This window comes from Mirounga angustirostris, unplaced genomic scaffold (assembly GCF_029215605.1).
Source record: "Mirounga angustirostris isolate CCGP_5_RB_7025 unplaced genomic scaffold, mMirAng1.0.hap1 SCAF_7, whole genome shotgun sequence".
Classification (NCBI taxonomy): Eukaryota; Metazoa; Chordata; class Mammalia; order Carnivora; family Phocidae; genus Mirounga; species Mirounga angustirostris.
Genome location: NW_026991715.1, coordinates 72630826 through 72645372, shown reverse-complemented (window position 1 = coordinate 72645372; position 14547 = coordinate 72630826). Strand labels below are relative to the sequence as shown.

Here is a 14547-nt window from a genome sequence, read left to right as displayed (position 1 = left end):
TAATATTCCAGAGAAATGTTTTCATTTATTTCAGTTTTTGGTTAAAGATGTTTTAGTGGTTACTTAAAAAAATGATTAGAAAGTATTTCAGACAAAATGTGGTATATAAAGAAAAATAAACAGCCCTGTACTCCAGACTCAATTTGAGAAATAAAATGTTACCAGTGCAGGGCGCCTGGGTGGCTCAGTTGGTTAAGCGACTGCCTTCGGCTCAGGTCATGATCCTGGAGTCCCGGGATCGAGTCCCGCATCGGGCTCCCTGCTCGGCAGGGAGTCTGCTTCTCCCTCTGACCCTCCCCCCTCTCATGTGCTCTCTCTCATTCTCTCTCTCTCAAATAAATAAATAAAATCTTTAAAAGAAAAAAAAAATGTTACCAGTGCAATTGAACCTCTTCCTGTGATCATATTCCCTTAAGACTTCTTTTTTTTTTTTAAGATTTTATTTATTTATTTGACAGAGAGACAGAGCCACAGAGCACAAGTGGGGTGGGAGGCATGGCAGAGGAGAGGGAGAAGCAGGCTCCCCACTGAGCAGGGAGCCCGACGTGGGGCTTGACATGGGGCTCGATTCCAGGCCCTCGGGATCATGACCTGAGCCGAAGGCAGACGCTTAACCGATTGAGCTGCCCAGGCACCCTCCCTTAAGGCTTCTTGAAGAGATGATCAGCATCCTAAATTTGATGATTATCTTTTTTGTATGTTTTTCTTTTACGTATTTTCTTTAACATGTCAAAAAACTTGATGTAGTGATTTGTCCTTTTAAATAAATTTAAAATGTTGGACCTATGAAGGCTGTTGGAACCTTTTTAGTCTAATCACCTGTGAATGGTCATGTTTCTCTGATTTACTGTCCTCATCTGTAAGTTGTATATAGATCCACATGTTCTTTGATGTCCATCTAGCCATAATTAAAGTTTTTTGATTACCTCTTATTTTCCATATGAGATAAAATATAACAAAAGACAAAGGCTCAGAAGTTTAAGTAACTTACCCAAGACCATATAGTAAATCCAGAGCCAGGAATAAAGCTCAGTTCTGACTTCGATTCAAAGCACTCTTTTCTTCAGTACACATTGTCATCTTTGGGTACTGGCTGACTGACCACTTTGGTAGCCTGTGATTAAAGACCATTTACAGGCTTGTTTAACTTTGTGATTGTTGTGTGCAGGAGAGACTTTTAGAATTTTTTTTTTTTTTTTTTTTCTGTAGGGAAAAACATTGAAGCCTTATCAGCCTGAAAGCTACTTATAGAATGAGGAGACTATGTTTCCTGCAGAGCCTGTAGTTTTCTTCTTTATTTTCTGGACTTTCCTGGAAAAAATGATAGTTTGGGTACAATGAAGCTTTCTATAGATTTCTTACCATGTAGTCAGTTTTCTGATCTCTCATGATAACTGGATCAGGACAATAGGGATGGGCATAAATTTAAGTGTCTCTTTACATGTACGTGTATCTATTTTTCAATATATTTTGGCAGTCAGGATTTTGACAAATTGCTTCTTTTTTTTTTTTTTTTTAGCTTATACTATGGTCAAATCACAAATAATTTTGTATTTGAAAATGAGTTTGTTTCTTGTTTCTATTTAGCAACCAACTTACCAGAACACTAAAGTGAGAATAGCACAAATAGAATAATGTGGAAACATGTTTTTAAAATCTCTTTGGAGAAAAACCCTATTCTAAAAATGGCAACCTAGAATTACATGCATGTACGTTCTCTTTCAGGTTTTTACTCTAACAAATTTAATTCATTCTTAGTTGAGATGAGTAAGCTTGAGTCATAATATTCACACAGTGCCATGCCTCTCCTATGAAAAAATACCAATATAACTAGAGATGGAGTTAATGTATCCTATTGTAAAACTATCTTTTCCCAAATGTGTTGCCTCAAGACCAAAAACTTTGTTTAATAAATTATTTGCTTCCTTCTATAAATACATACTAAGAAACTTGTGATAGTAGTAATCATTTTTTTAAGGAAAGATGAAGCTGCTAATAGTAGCTTTGTCAGTGCTATAAATATTCTCAAGGTAGTTGTGTTTTAACAAGCAAACCAGGTAACACATTTTTCTCTATTTTAGGTCAATTATCTTATGTATTCAGCAGCTTCTAGTAGGAATTTTCCCCTAGCATATTAGTTTGGGGAGGAGAGACCCAGTGTGATCAGATATCAACATTCAGTACACCTTTTATTTAGCATTGCTTTATTTGCTCACACTCACTAAATATGATTTCTTTCATTTCTGTAGCATTTCTGTCTGGAGAGAAAGCTGTGTGTGTGTCTGTGTGTCTGTCTGCCTGCCTGCCTGCCTTTGTAAATATTTCAAAGGCATTTCTTGTCTAGTTGAAGGTTCTGGTGAACATCTGTAATGTGTAATATAAGGAATTTTCTACACTGGTTAAATTTCCCCTTGTTGCTCTAGCAGGTAGGTGGAACTCAACAGAAAAGGTGTGGGTAGGGGAAACTAGCCCCTGGCTAACTTATTTTCTCCCTGGTCATAATATGAATCTGGGCAGTAGTGGTGAGAATATGGAATCTTAACCACCAGACCAGCAATGCTAAAACCAGAGAGACCCCAGTGAGACACAACAATCTATAGCCCATGTATATTATTTTACTCTCTTAGTTATATAGCTCTTTGAAGAAAGGTGATGTGTTGTTTACAGAAACATCTGAATATGGTTAAAAAAAAAAAGGTGTGTGTTTGTGTGTATGTATATATGTATATAGTGTATTTTTGCCATATATTTTACCAGGATTATAGGTGCTTAAATATCTGCACTGTTTCTACTCAGTCCTTAATGACTTCACTTTAGACCATGTTGAGATTATTTCAAAACTAACGTTGGCTATGTATTTTCTATTGACAGAGCCGATACATAATTTCCTGATGTGATCTCGGAATTTTTCTGTGTGTAAAAGGGTAGGATTTTCTTCTACTAATGTTAGATTTGCATGTTGTAAAATTTTGTTCATGGCCTGTTTTGAAATCCCAGCTGTTTACGATTTTCTCATTATTTGATTCTTATGAGAATTTTGTTACTGTTGTGCATATTGTTCTTGACGTATAGTTAACACTTACTGAGTTCTTGTCATGCTTACTGCATATGAGATAGATAAAAGCATAGTCATTGCTATGGGATAATTACTGATATGGTCTTTTGCCAATAATTTAACAGATTATATTTTCCTAATATATTTATGATTTTTAAAATATTCCTACATGAAGACTTCAAGAGAAAAAGAAAATATATTTAGTTTTCCATTGCAGTTATTTACCTTTTGAAAAACTTCTTAGAATTATAACTTGGGCTTGGGGTGCCTGGGTGGCTCAGTCAGTTAAGTGTCTGCCTTTGGCTTAGGTCATGATCCCAGGGTCCTGGCATAGAGCCCCGTGTCAGGTTCCCTGCTCCCTCTCCCACTCCCTCTGCCACTCCATCTGATGCTCCCCTTGCTTGTGCTCTTTCATTCTCACACTCTCTCAAACAAATAAATAAAATCTTTAAAAAATTATAATTTAGGATCAGCCAAAATGATATTAATGTAGCATCTTGAATAAATAGGATGTGGCATTTACTAACTTTAAATCAGTTTTTTTTAAAAGATTTATTTATTTGAGAGAGAGGAAGTGAGAGAGAGAGAGAGAGCAAGAGGTGTGGGGGGAGGGGCAGTAGGAGAGGGTGAAGCAGACTCTCCACTGAGCAAGGAGCCCAATGTTGGGCTTGATCCCAGGACCCTGGGATCATGACCTGAGCCGAAGGCAGACGCTTAATGGATTGAGCCACCCACATGCCCCTTAATCAGTTTCTTAAAAAAAAGAATATAAGATGTAAGAATTTTTCCTAGTACTCTATCTTGTTTAAGTATGCCAATCTAATTACCTCTCTGTAAATAAAAAATAATTGTGTAACAGTGTTTCTGAAAAGCAGTCTTTGTGCTGCTTTTTAGCAAGAAGCAGGTTCATTTTTTAAAAACTGAACTAACAAAGTACATTTAAGTTAAAATTAGGAATTACACTAAGTATGAAGGCAAAACATGTTTTCATAAATATTTAGAAAAATACCTGTGTTTGGTCTTGACTCCCCATTAGCTTTGATGGTAATTATCATTGAATTTTAGCATTGAACCTGTTTTTATAGCATTACACATGAACATGTTTTTATAGCTCACCAAAGTTTATTAAAAGATGCTGAAAATAATTACCATTTGCCTGTCACACAAGAAGTGGGTTGTTGATATATTTGCTAACAAATTTGACCAATGTAGATAGCGGTTTTTGATAAAAAGGTTAACAAAAATACTCCTATTCTCCGTATAATAGTTACAATCTTTTTGGACTTAATTATGTAGTTTCTTCTATCTCTTTATATAGGTATAAGTTTCAGTTTATAAGTATTGCAATAAACAGTCAAAGTATAATTTGTATTTTGTGTAGAGTGTTCTCATGAGATAACAAGGTCCTTTTGAATTTGGGGGATTGATTGGGTTTTGCATTATTTATACATTTCTCAAAACAAATATACAAATTCCAAAATAAGTCCCTTTTTGTTTAGTTACATTTTTTTTTGTTTAGTTACATTTTTGAGATGTGTATTTTATAAGATTTATATTTAAAAAAAGACAAAAACATATCAGTAATATCTGGTAGAGGATTACATTGTATTATGCTATACTATTAGACTCAGTCTCATGTCAGTCTAAGTTGTAAAGGTAGTTGTTTTGGACTGGCTAGAACTAGAATAAGGGAGTGGTATTATAGAGCTTTGAAAGCAACATACTGCCTGATGTCTGTGACAGAGCCAAAAGTCACCAAGATCCTATTTATATTTTAGTTCCAATTTTAATAAATTTAGATGTGTTTTGAATTTTTTATTTTTTTAAAGATTTTATTTATTTATTTGTCAGAGAGAGAGAGAGAGAGAGCGTGCAAGCACAAGCAGGGGGAATGCGAGAGAGAGAAGCAGGCTCCCTGCTGAGCAAGGAGCCTGATGCGGGACTCAATCCCAAGACCCTGGGATCATGACCTGAGCTGGTCAGATGCTTAACTGACTGAGCCACCCAGGCGTCCCTGTGTTTTGAATTTTGACAAATAGTTTTAAAATTCCAAAAGGTCCTGCATTTTATAGTAAGGAACTAGCCAAAGGCTATATTTTTATATATAGTGTGTATGATGGAGAGTTTTGTTCTTATATAAACTTGCCTAATAGTTATCCTACCCAAGAGAAGTGTAAAAAATCCTTAATTTATGAATTTTACTTTTTATATAAATAGTAAAACCTTCTTATTATATGCTAAGCATATTTCATATATTATTTAATCAGTTTATATAGGATATAAAATTCTCATTTTACTGGTGAAGAATTTGAGGCTTAAATGTGGTCAAGTAACTTGCTCAGTCAAGTCACATAGAAGGTGAGTAACACAGCAAGGATTTGACATGAAGTATGTGTCACTCCAGAGCCCACTCCTGATCTATGCTGATTTCACTGCTTCTTACCAAGTAACTGATTATATTACCTTTTGGTTATAGGGTCAAATTGTATTCTCACAGGCACGTAAAAAAGCATAGAGCAACTCTTATACAAAACAAAGGAAATCTATATAATTTCATGTTATTTTCATGTCCCAGTAGCTATAGGATAATATTCTCTCTGTTTGATTATGTGCTGTTCTATGTGTAAATGGTACTATCTAGATGAAACTCTATCCTTAGAATTTTTTGGCACTAGGTTGGCTTAGCTATTAAATACCACCTTTGCGGGCGCCTGGGTGGCTCAGTTGGTTAAGCGACTGCCTTCGGCTCAGGTCATGATCCTGGAGTCCCGGGATCGAGTCCCGCATCGGGCTCCCTGCTCGGCGGGGAGTCTGCTGCTCCCTCTGACCCTCCCCCCTCTCATGTGCTCTCTCTCATTCTCTCTCTCTCAAATAAATAAAATCTTAAAAAAAAAATACCACCTTTGCTAGCAGATTGAAAAGTGAATAGCAAGAAAGTTTATTATTTCTGATTTGCAGTCTTTCTTCAGAATGTTTTTGTCTTTAGTGACTTCCAGGGGGGAAAAAAATCATGGTTTCCCTTAGTAGGTGTGTTATTTTGCTAGGGCTGCTGTACCAAAGTACTACAAAAGGGGTAGCTTAAGCAACAGACATTTATTGTTGCCTAGTTCTGAGGCTGGAAGTCCAAGATCAAGGTGTCGTCATGGTTGGTTCCTTCCAGTGGCTGTGAGGAATATAATCTATTACATGCCTCTCTCTTAGTTTATGGTGGTTTATTGGAATCTTTGGTGTACCTTGGCTTATAGATGCATCATTCTGATCCCTGCCTTCATCTTCATGTGGTGACCTCCCTCTGTGTGTGCTGACCTCTCTATGTCCAAATTTTCCTTTATAAACACACCAGTCATATTGGATTAGAGCCTACCCTAATGACCTCATCTTTTTTTTTTTTTTTAAAGATTTTATTTATTTACTTGACAGAGAGAGATACAGCGAGAGAGGGAACACAAGCAGGGGGAGAGGGAGAGGGAGAAGCAGGCCTCCCGCTGAGCAGGGAGCCCGATGCGGGGCTCGATCCCAGGACCCTGGGATCATGACCTGAGCCGAAGGCAGACGCTTAACGACTGAGCCACCCAGGCGCCCCCCTAATGACCTCATCTTAACTTGAACATCTGCAATGACCCTCTTTCCAAGTAAGGTCACATTTGCAGGTACTGAAAGTTAGGACTTTGGTATATTTTTGAGGGGACACAATTCAACTCATTAACAGTAGGCAGTTTTTTTCTGAGATGATAGATTTGAAAACTCTGGTAGTGGTTATATACATAAATTTGCAGTTGATCAATTCATTGGTGTAATTGCATGCACAGATACCCATAAATGAGTAATGTCTGAATATTTGTTTTGGAATAGGACTGATTTTGCTCTAATATTCTTGTAAAAAAACTGTTGGAAGAACAGACTGGAGAACTATTTAGAAAGGCTTTCAATAAATGATACGATCGAGTGTCACAATGTATGGGGCAGATAATGAGCTTTTGATAATATATAAAATCAGTATATCTTGTGGTATGAAGTTGGGATTTAGATAGACGTTCAGAACAAGAGGATGCTACAGAAACAGAAGACATAGGTTTAGGTTCTGATGTAGGAATGAGTATTTTATGTATAGTGGGCCATGGTGGTGAAGGGAGGCTTTGGGTCAGTTATGTTGTGAAGGAATCTCTGGCCCTGTAGGGTTAATGCCAGTTTTAACTTTTAAGTTTCAAGGAATTGCTGTAGGATTTATTTTTAATTTTACCCTGTAGAAAACTTGAAATATATAATTAACAAGAAGAAAAATATGACCTATATCCCCACTACCCAGAGCTACTTGTTATTAATATTTTGACATCTTGATATAATTCTTATGAAATTCCTGCCATGATTTTTGATTGAGATTATACCATATAAACAGTTTTCTAAAATAAATCAGCACCTGGAGTCTCTAAATATCTATCCGAATTTGAGACCCATGGAGTAATAGACCTAATGATCATTGATGATGAATCGGGTCACCATAATTCCATAAACCATTAGATCAAGACAGTTTTGTCTTCATGCGATTTAGGTCCTTTGCCTTAGTCTTGTCCTTCCTCCCGTCTTTCACACTACTGCCAGGATCTTTTTAATGATTACATCACTCTCCTGGCTTACCTCCTTCAGTCAGACAGAGGTCCAGCTTTTTAGCATAATAGGCATCTTTGTGAACTTTCTCATGCCTCTTTCTTCTCATTTGCTACTCTCCAAAAAGCTTCCTGAAGTTCTCAGAATATTGTGTACCCTTTTGAACCTCTATAATTTTTACCTCTCCCCTCCATTAAGAATGCCTTTTTTCTTTTTGTCTGTCTGTCCAGCAGCTGCTAATTTATTTCACATGACATTTCCTCTCTAAAGCCTTTATTCTAAGCCAGTTTTCCCTTTCTTTTACTACCTGTAGCACTTTCTGGAAAACTTGCTATAAATTGATTACAGGGAATCCTAGTGACTAATTTCTATCTTTATCTTTCTTGTTTTTTTTTTTTTAAGTTTTTATTTAAATTTTAGTTGTTAACATAGAGTGTAATATTAGTTTCAGGAGTAGAATTTAGTGATTCATCACTTACCTATAACACCCAGCACTTACCACAACGAGTACCCTCCTTAATACCCATCACCCATTTAACTCATCCCCTACCCACCTTCCCTCCAGCAACTCTGTTTATTCTTTATGGTTAAGAGTCTGTTTTATGGTTTGCCTCTCTTTTCCCCCCCTTAATCTCCATCTGTTTCATTTATTAAATTCCACATGAGTAAAATCATATTGTATTTGTCTTTCTCTGACTTATTTTACTTAGCATAATACATTCTAGTTCCATCCACATTGTTGCAAATGGTAAGATTTCATTCTTTTTGATGGCTGAGTAATACTCCATTGTATACATATGCCACAACTTTTTTATCCATTTATCAGTCAGTGGACAGTTGGGCTCTTTCCATAATCTGGCTGCTGTTGATAATGCTGCTGTAAACATTGGGGTAGATTTGTTTCTTCAAATCAGTATTTTTATATCCTTTGGGTAAATACCTAGTAATGCAATTGTTGGGTTGTAGGATAGTTCTATTTTTAACTTTTTGAGGAACCTCCATACTGTTTTCCAGAGTGGCTGCACCAGTTTGTATTCCCACCAACAGTGTAAGACAGTTCCCCTTTCTGCATCTCGCCAGTGTCTGTTGTTTCCTATGTTGTTAATTTTAGCCATTCTGACTGGTGTGAGGTGGTATCTCTTTGTAGTTTTGATTTGTATTTCCCTGATGATGAGTGATGTTGAACATCCTTTCATGTGTCTGTTAGCCATCTGTATGTCTTCTTTGGAGAAATGTCTGTTCATGTCTTCTACCCATTTCTTAACTGGATTATTTGTTCTTTGGGTATTGAATTTGGTAAGTTCTTTTTTTTTTTTTCTTTGAAGATTTTATTTATTTATTTGACAGAGAAAGAGCACACAAGCAGGGCCTGTGGCAGGCGGAGGGAGAAGCAGACTCCCCGCTCTGAGCAGGGAGCCCGAAGCGGGGCTTGATCCCAAGATCCTGAGATCATGACGTGAGCCGAAGGCAGATGCTTAACCAACTGAGCCACCCAGGCGCCCCGAGTTTGATAAGTTCTTTATAGATTTTGTTTACTAATCCTTTATCAGATATGTCATTTGCAAATATCTTCTCCCATTCCAAAGGTTGCCTTTTGGTTCTGTTGGTTGTTTTCTTCACTGTGCAGAAGTTTTTTTTTATCTTAATGAAGTCCCAGTAGTTCACTTTTGCTTTGGTTTCCCTTGCCTCAGAAGATGTATCTAGTAAGAAGTTGCTACACCCAATGTCAAAGAGGTTGCTGCCTGTGTTCTATAGGATTTTGATGGTTTCCTGTCTCACATTTAGGTCTTTAATCCATTTTGAATTTATTTTTGTGTATGGTGTATGAAAGTGGTCCAGTTTCATTCTTCTGCATGTTGCTGTCCAACCATTTGTTGAAGAGACTTTTTCCCATTGGATATTCTTTTCTGCTTTGTTGAAGATTAGTTGACCATAGAGTTGAGGGTCCATTTCTGGGTTCTCTATTCTGATCCATTGATCAATGTGTCTGTTTTTGTGCCAGTACCAAAGTGTCTTGATCACTACAGCTTTGTAATATAACTTGAATTGTGATGGCTCCAACTTTGCTTTTCTTTTTCAAGATTGCTTTGGCTATCTGGGGTCTTTTGTGGTTCTGTACAAATTTTAGGAATGTTTGTTCGAGCTCAGTGAAAAATGCTGGTGGTATTTTGATAGGGATTGCATTAAATGTGTAGATTCCTTTGAGTAATACAGACATTTAGCAATATTTGTTCTTTCAATCCATGAGCATAGAATGTCTTTCCATTTCTTTGTGTCATCTTCAATTACTTTCATCAGTGTTTTATAGTTTTCAGAGTACACCGTCTTTATCTTTCTTTTTTTTTCATTTGTCTACAGTTTTATTGTGAAAAATTTTAAATACCAGAAAAAGTAACATGAACACCCATATTTCCACCATTTAGAGTCAACAGTTATAAATATATATGTATATGTATATTTACATATATATACACACACAGAGATTTAGTTTGATCCACTTGGAAAGTAAGGTACAGATCTTGTGCTACTTCATCCATAAATATTGTAACACACATCTCCCAATAAGAACATAATCTTATGTTCTCTTACATAATCACAATACCATGAGCACACTTAAAAAATTAATAATTCCTAATTTTTTCTAATGTATAGTCATATTCCAGCATCTTTATCTTTCTTAATAGACTGAGTTATGAATGGGCAAGGATCATGTGTTATTTATACTAGTATCTGTAGCACTTAGCATGGTACCTAGTCGATGTTTGAGGAAAATGTTTGCTGAATAAATAATCTTGTCTTTTCATCTAATACTATTCTGCCAGTAATAGTGAATATAGCTAGAATAAGTGATAATTTTTGGAGTGACAGGTAAGGGAGTAAGTTGACTAGTTCCTTTCAACTTATCAAACAGTTACTAAGCATTTACAATTTGTAAGTTATTCTGCTGGGCATTGTGGAATTGGGAAACTAAAATGAAGAGGACCTTTAAGAGTTTGCAGCCTAATGGAGGACTTCCAATTTTGGCGAGTTGTTAGGGAATTATGGTAAGAAATATAGTGAAGAGTTGTTAAGAAGAATAACCCATTAAAACAGAATTGTGACTGGAAACATTTGTATAGTGCCTTTAAATTAACAAAGTTTATTTGTTTACAGGTGGCAGTGGGCCTACATCATGGGTTGTAGCAGATGTTCTCAACATTTCTGTTGGAACTTCTTTATATTCCCTTGAAAGAGGAGCCCCAGAGCCTCATCCTGTGGTAGCTACCATGCTCTGGTATGATGCTATGCTTTTCTACTTCATCCTTCCTGTTCTAGCAGAGGTCTAGGTTAGAATTTAACTGTTTCTTAGAGTAAACAATTATGTAGAACTGGAAGTGGAATGTTTCAATTAAACTGATATTGTGATTTCTTTGAGATTGTTGATAATGCCTTGTTATTCTTATACCTGCTCACAGAACCCCTGAATAGTGAGTGCCTTACTTATCATAGATACTTAGCTTTGTGATTTCGTTTGAGTTGTATCTAGTTGTAAATAGTTCCTTACTGATTTTTAATAGATATTAATCTAATTTTTATTTCCTTAAATGATAAAGAAGCATATAACATCAACTTTACTTCTACTTAAAAACTGTATCTTCAGGTAATGTTTAACCAGATTCAACTGGCAATCGATAAAATTCCATATCAGGAATATTTAAGCACAAACCTCTGTCTGTATTAACATGAATAAACACTGTAGCTAGTAACAAAAGTATTTTTTCATAAAAAATAGAAGTATTTTTCAGAATTCTGGGAAATGTCAAAGTAATTTTGGCTGTAGTCATGCTGCATTAATGTTATTGAGAATGTTGCTAACATTAACAAAAATATTCCTTAATTTCCTCAGTTATTGCTACTGTTGATGAGGGATGTAAAGTTGGCATGCTTTCATGTTTTGAGCATTTTCAGTATACACTTTTGATTTTATATGTCAGAAGCAATCTTTGTTTTAGGTAAGATAGCTGAGAACATTTTTACTTAGGGATAGAGGTCAGGCTCTATTTGTATTTTTAGGTCAGTGATATATAGAATATAGTGATATATCAGAGTAAATACATGTACAGTTTTGTATGTAAGTATTATAACATTTATATATTTCTTGACCTTATTTTTAGTTCATTAAAACAGTGATTTGGGACCAAGGCATAGGTTTCATTTGTATATTAATTATTTTATTTTTTATTTTCTGTGACCACTGGTAACACTCATCTTGCAGATGTAAGGTGTTGTTCACCAGGGAGCTTTGGCAAGAGAGTTGGCCAGATGAACAAGTTCATCTCCATTGTGGAAAAACAACTTGAAGCTCATCTCTGTTGAAGGTGAGTTAGTGTCATCTTCACACAGGGAAGATCATGCTAGTGTTATTTGATGTTTTCAGGGTTATCAAACAACAGTTTGGTTTGAACTTTGTTTTATGGGATGTTGAGCTGTCATGCTTTATTATTTGAGTGTAAAGATTCACACAGAAATCAACCTGACAATGAAAAGAAATGGAAGTAATAATTTGGTGTTTCTGAATATACGTAAAAGTAGTTTGGGTCTCTCCCTTCCTTTCTTTTAAATGTTTATTTTTAAGTAATCACTACACCCAATGTGGGGCTCGAACTCATGACCCTGAGGTCAAGAGTCACATGCTCTCCCAAGTGAGCCAGCCACACACCCCAATTTAGTTATTCTTTCTCACCTCTGTTATTTCCATATAATACATGCTAGCTAAGTTATAATTCATGACTTTTATTTGAATATTGGCTAGATCAGAATCACATGTTACATATTTATTTTAAAATATATTACGAATTTCAGGAAATTTCATATAACTGCAGTGTCAATGTAAAGATACTCTTCTGTTTTCAAATACATTATTTGGTCTTTGAAATGGTAGCCAATGTTAATGCTTGCCACAGGCTTGCTGTCCCAGAGATATAGTGGATGACTATACATGTTTAATATTATTACAAGAAGTAGTAGGGTATCTAATAGCAATCCGTAGTTCAGTTCAATATCATTTAGTGCATATTTATTAATCATCACTTCATTTTACTTTACTCATTACATTTGTGACTTGACCCAGCCCTACCTAACCATGAAATATGTGTATATATATGTGTGTGTGTTTGTATAACATTATATATAAGTAACTTGATACAGTAGCTGATGTTGCTTTGGCCCTCTTTATTCAAGTTGTTTTCATTTGAATTATCTCCATTGTCAGGTTGTCAAAGTCCATTTTCTTTTACAGTCTTGCTTTACTAGTAACCCTCTTTTTTAAATGTTATCATTATCTTTTAATTTTTCTTCTTTTGAGGCATAAACAAATCCCAAGGTCAAAGACTGGTGGGGCTGATGCTCACTGACTTCAAAAGAAAGGTCTAACTGTAGGGAGAGGATCTTTACAGGTATGATGTTCCATTATAACCAGCTTTACCATCTATACTAAATGGCTTGTAAGAGGCCATGAAATAAAAAAAAGGAATAAGATGGCACTATATTCAATGAAAAAGTTTGATTGTACAATTTTTTTTTTTCCTCAAAAAGGCTCAAATATTTCTGTAGTAAGATTGGGCTTTCCCTTCCCATGCCTTATAAGTAATTATTAAGTATAACTCAGTGTGGGTTTTTTTTTTTTTTAAGGATTTTATTTATTTGAGAGAGAGAGAGTGAGAGAGCACAAGCAGAGGGAGGGACAGAGGGAGAAGCAGACTCCCCACTGAGCGGTGAGCCCAATGCGGGGCTTGATCCTGGGATTCTGGGATCATGACCTGAGCTGAAGGCAGACGCTTAACCAACTGATCCACCCAAGCACCCCATAACTCAGTGTGTTTTTAAAAATCTTGTTTCTTGAAAACATTATTTTAAGATGATTTGTCTCAGTATTATTATTTTCACATTAAGCCTACCTCAAACATTTTCAGTTGGATTAGACTGGAAATTTAACATTATAGTGCAAGTCAAAGTTATTTAGTGTCTAAACTTGAGTTTGTCTTAACTAGAATAATTTATATTGTAGTTATTATAAATACTACTTGTTAAATATTTAATAATTATAATTATATATAATTGTTATTAATTAAATTAGTAAAATTAGTTAAAATTAATAATTTACTCAGCTCTATTCTGAGTGCTTTTTATATCGTTATGTCTTTGTAACAGTTATGTGGAGTAGGAATGATTATCCCAGGTTTATAGACAAGGAAACTAAGACTCAAGAGTTCAATAATTTGCACTGACCAGTGACTGACCCAGGATTTCAACTATGTGACCTCAGAGCTTCTGTTCAAAGCTCCTGTTTATAAGTGTGGTGTTAAGCTGAATGAAAGGTTTACATGTGCAACTTGAGAATGGGCTGCTTCACTTTTGAGGCAGTCAGCCTAGTTCACAGTGATTTTGTACTACTGACTGAGGTACACCAAAATGTATCTGACTGAAACATTTGCTTTTGTGACTTTATGTGAACATAACATTTTAAAAAAAGATTTATTGATTTATGTTAGAGCACGTGCTTGCTGGGGCAGGGCAGGGGAGGGGCAGAGATAGTCTCAGGCCGACTCCGTGCTAAAGGTAGAGCTCCACATGGGGCTTGATCTCACAACCCTGAGATCACAATCTGAGCTGAAACCAAGAGTCGGGTGCTCATCCCACTGTGCCACCCAGGCGCCCCTATGTGGACCTAACTTTTGACAATCTGTCAGTATATTACGTATACTTAATGTTGTGTGTGTATGCTGCATGATGCTTCCTTGGGAAAACTTGGTGAATCTTTAGTGTCTGCCCCACTCTTTAGGTGGTAGAATTGCTGTTTAATATATAAGTTTGCTAGAGGCTGAGACCCTTGTTCTGGGGGATTATTT

At 35.9% G+C, this 14547-nt stretch overlaps 1 long non-coding RNA gene across 12 annotated transcripts in view; it reads left to right on the top strand.

Moving 5' to 3' along the window:
- The window catches only part of LOC123860012 (uncharacterized), a 164100-nt gene that overhangs the window by 19014 nt on the left and 130539 nt on the right, over positions 1–14547 (top strand). For 9 of the 12 annotated variants that reach the window (XR_010413141.1, XR_010413138.1, XR_010413140.1 and 6 more), the window contains 3 exons: positions 2872–2924; positions 10814–10934; positions 11916–12018. This is a non-coding gene — a long non-coding RNA (uncharacterized LOC123860012). Of the gene's footprint in view, positions 1–2871; positions 2925–10813; positions 10935–11915; positions 12019–13004; positions 13096–14547 lie in introns of all 12 variants that reach the window. The other 3 variants (XR_010413146.1, XR_010413144.1, XR_010413148.1) reach the window with 2 other exon arrangements.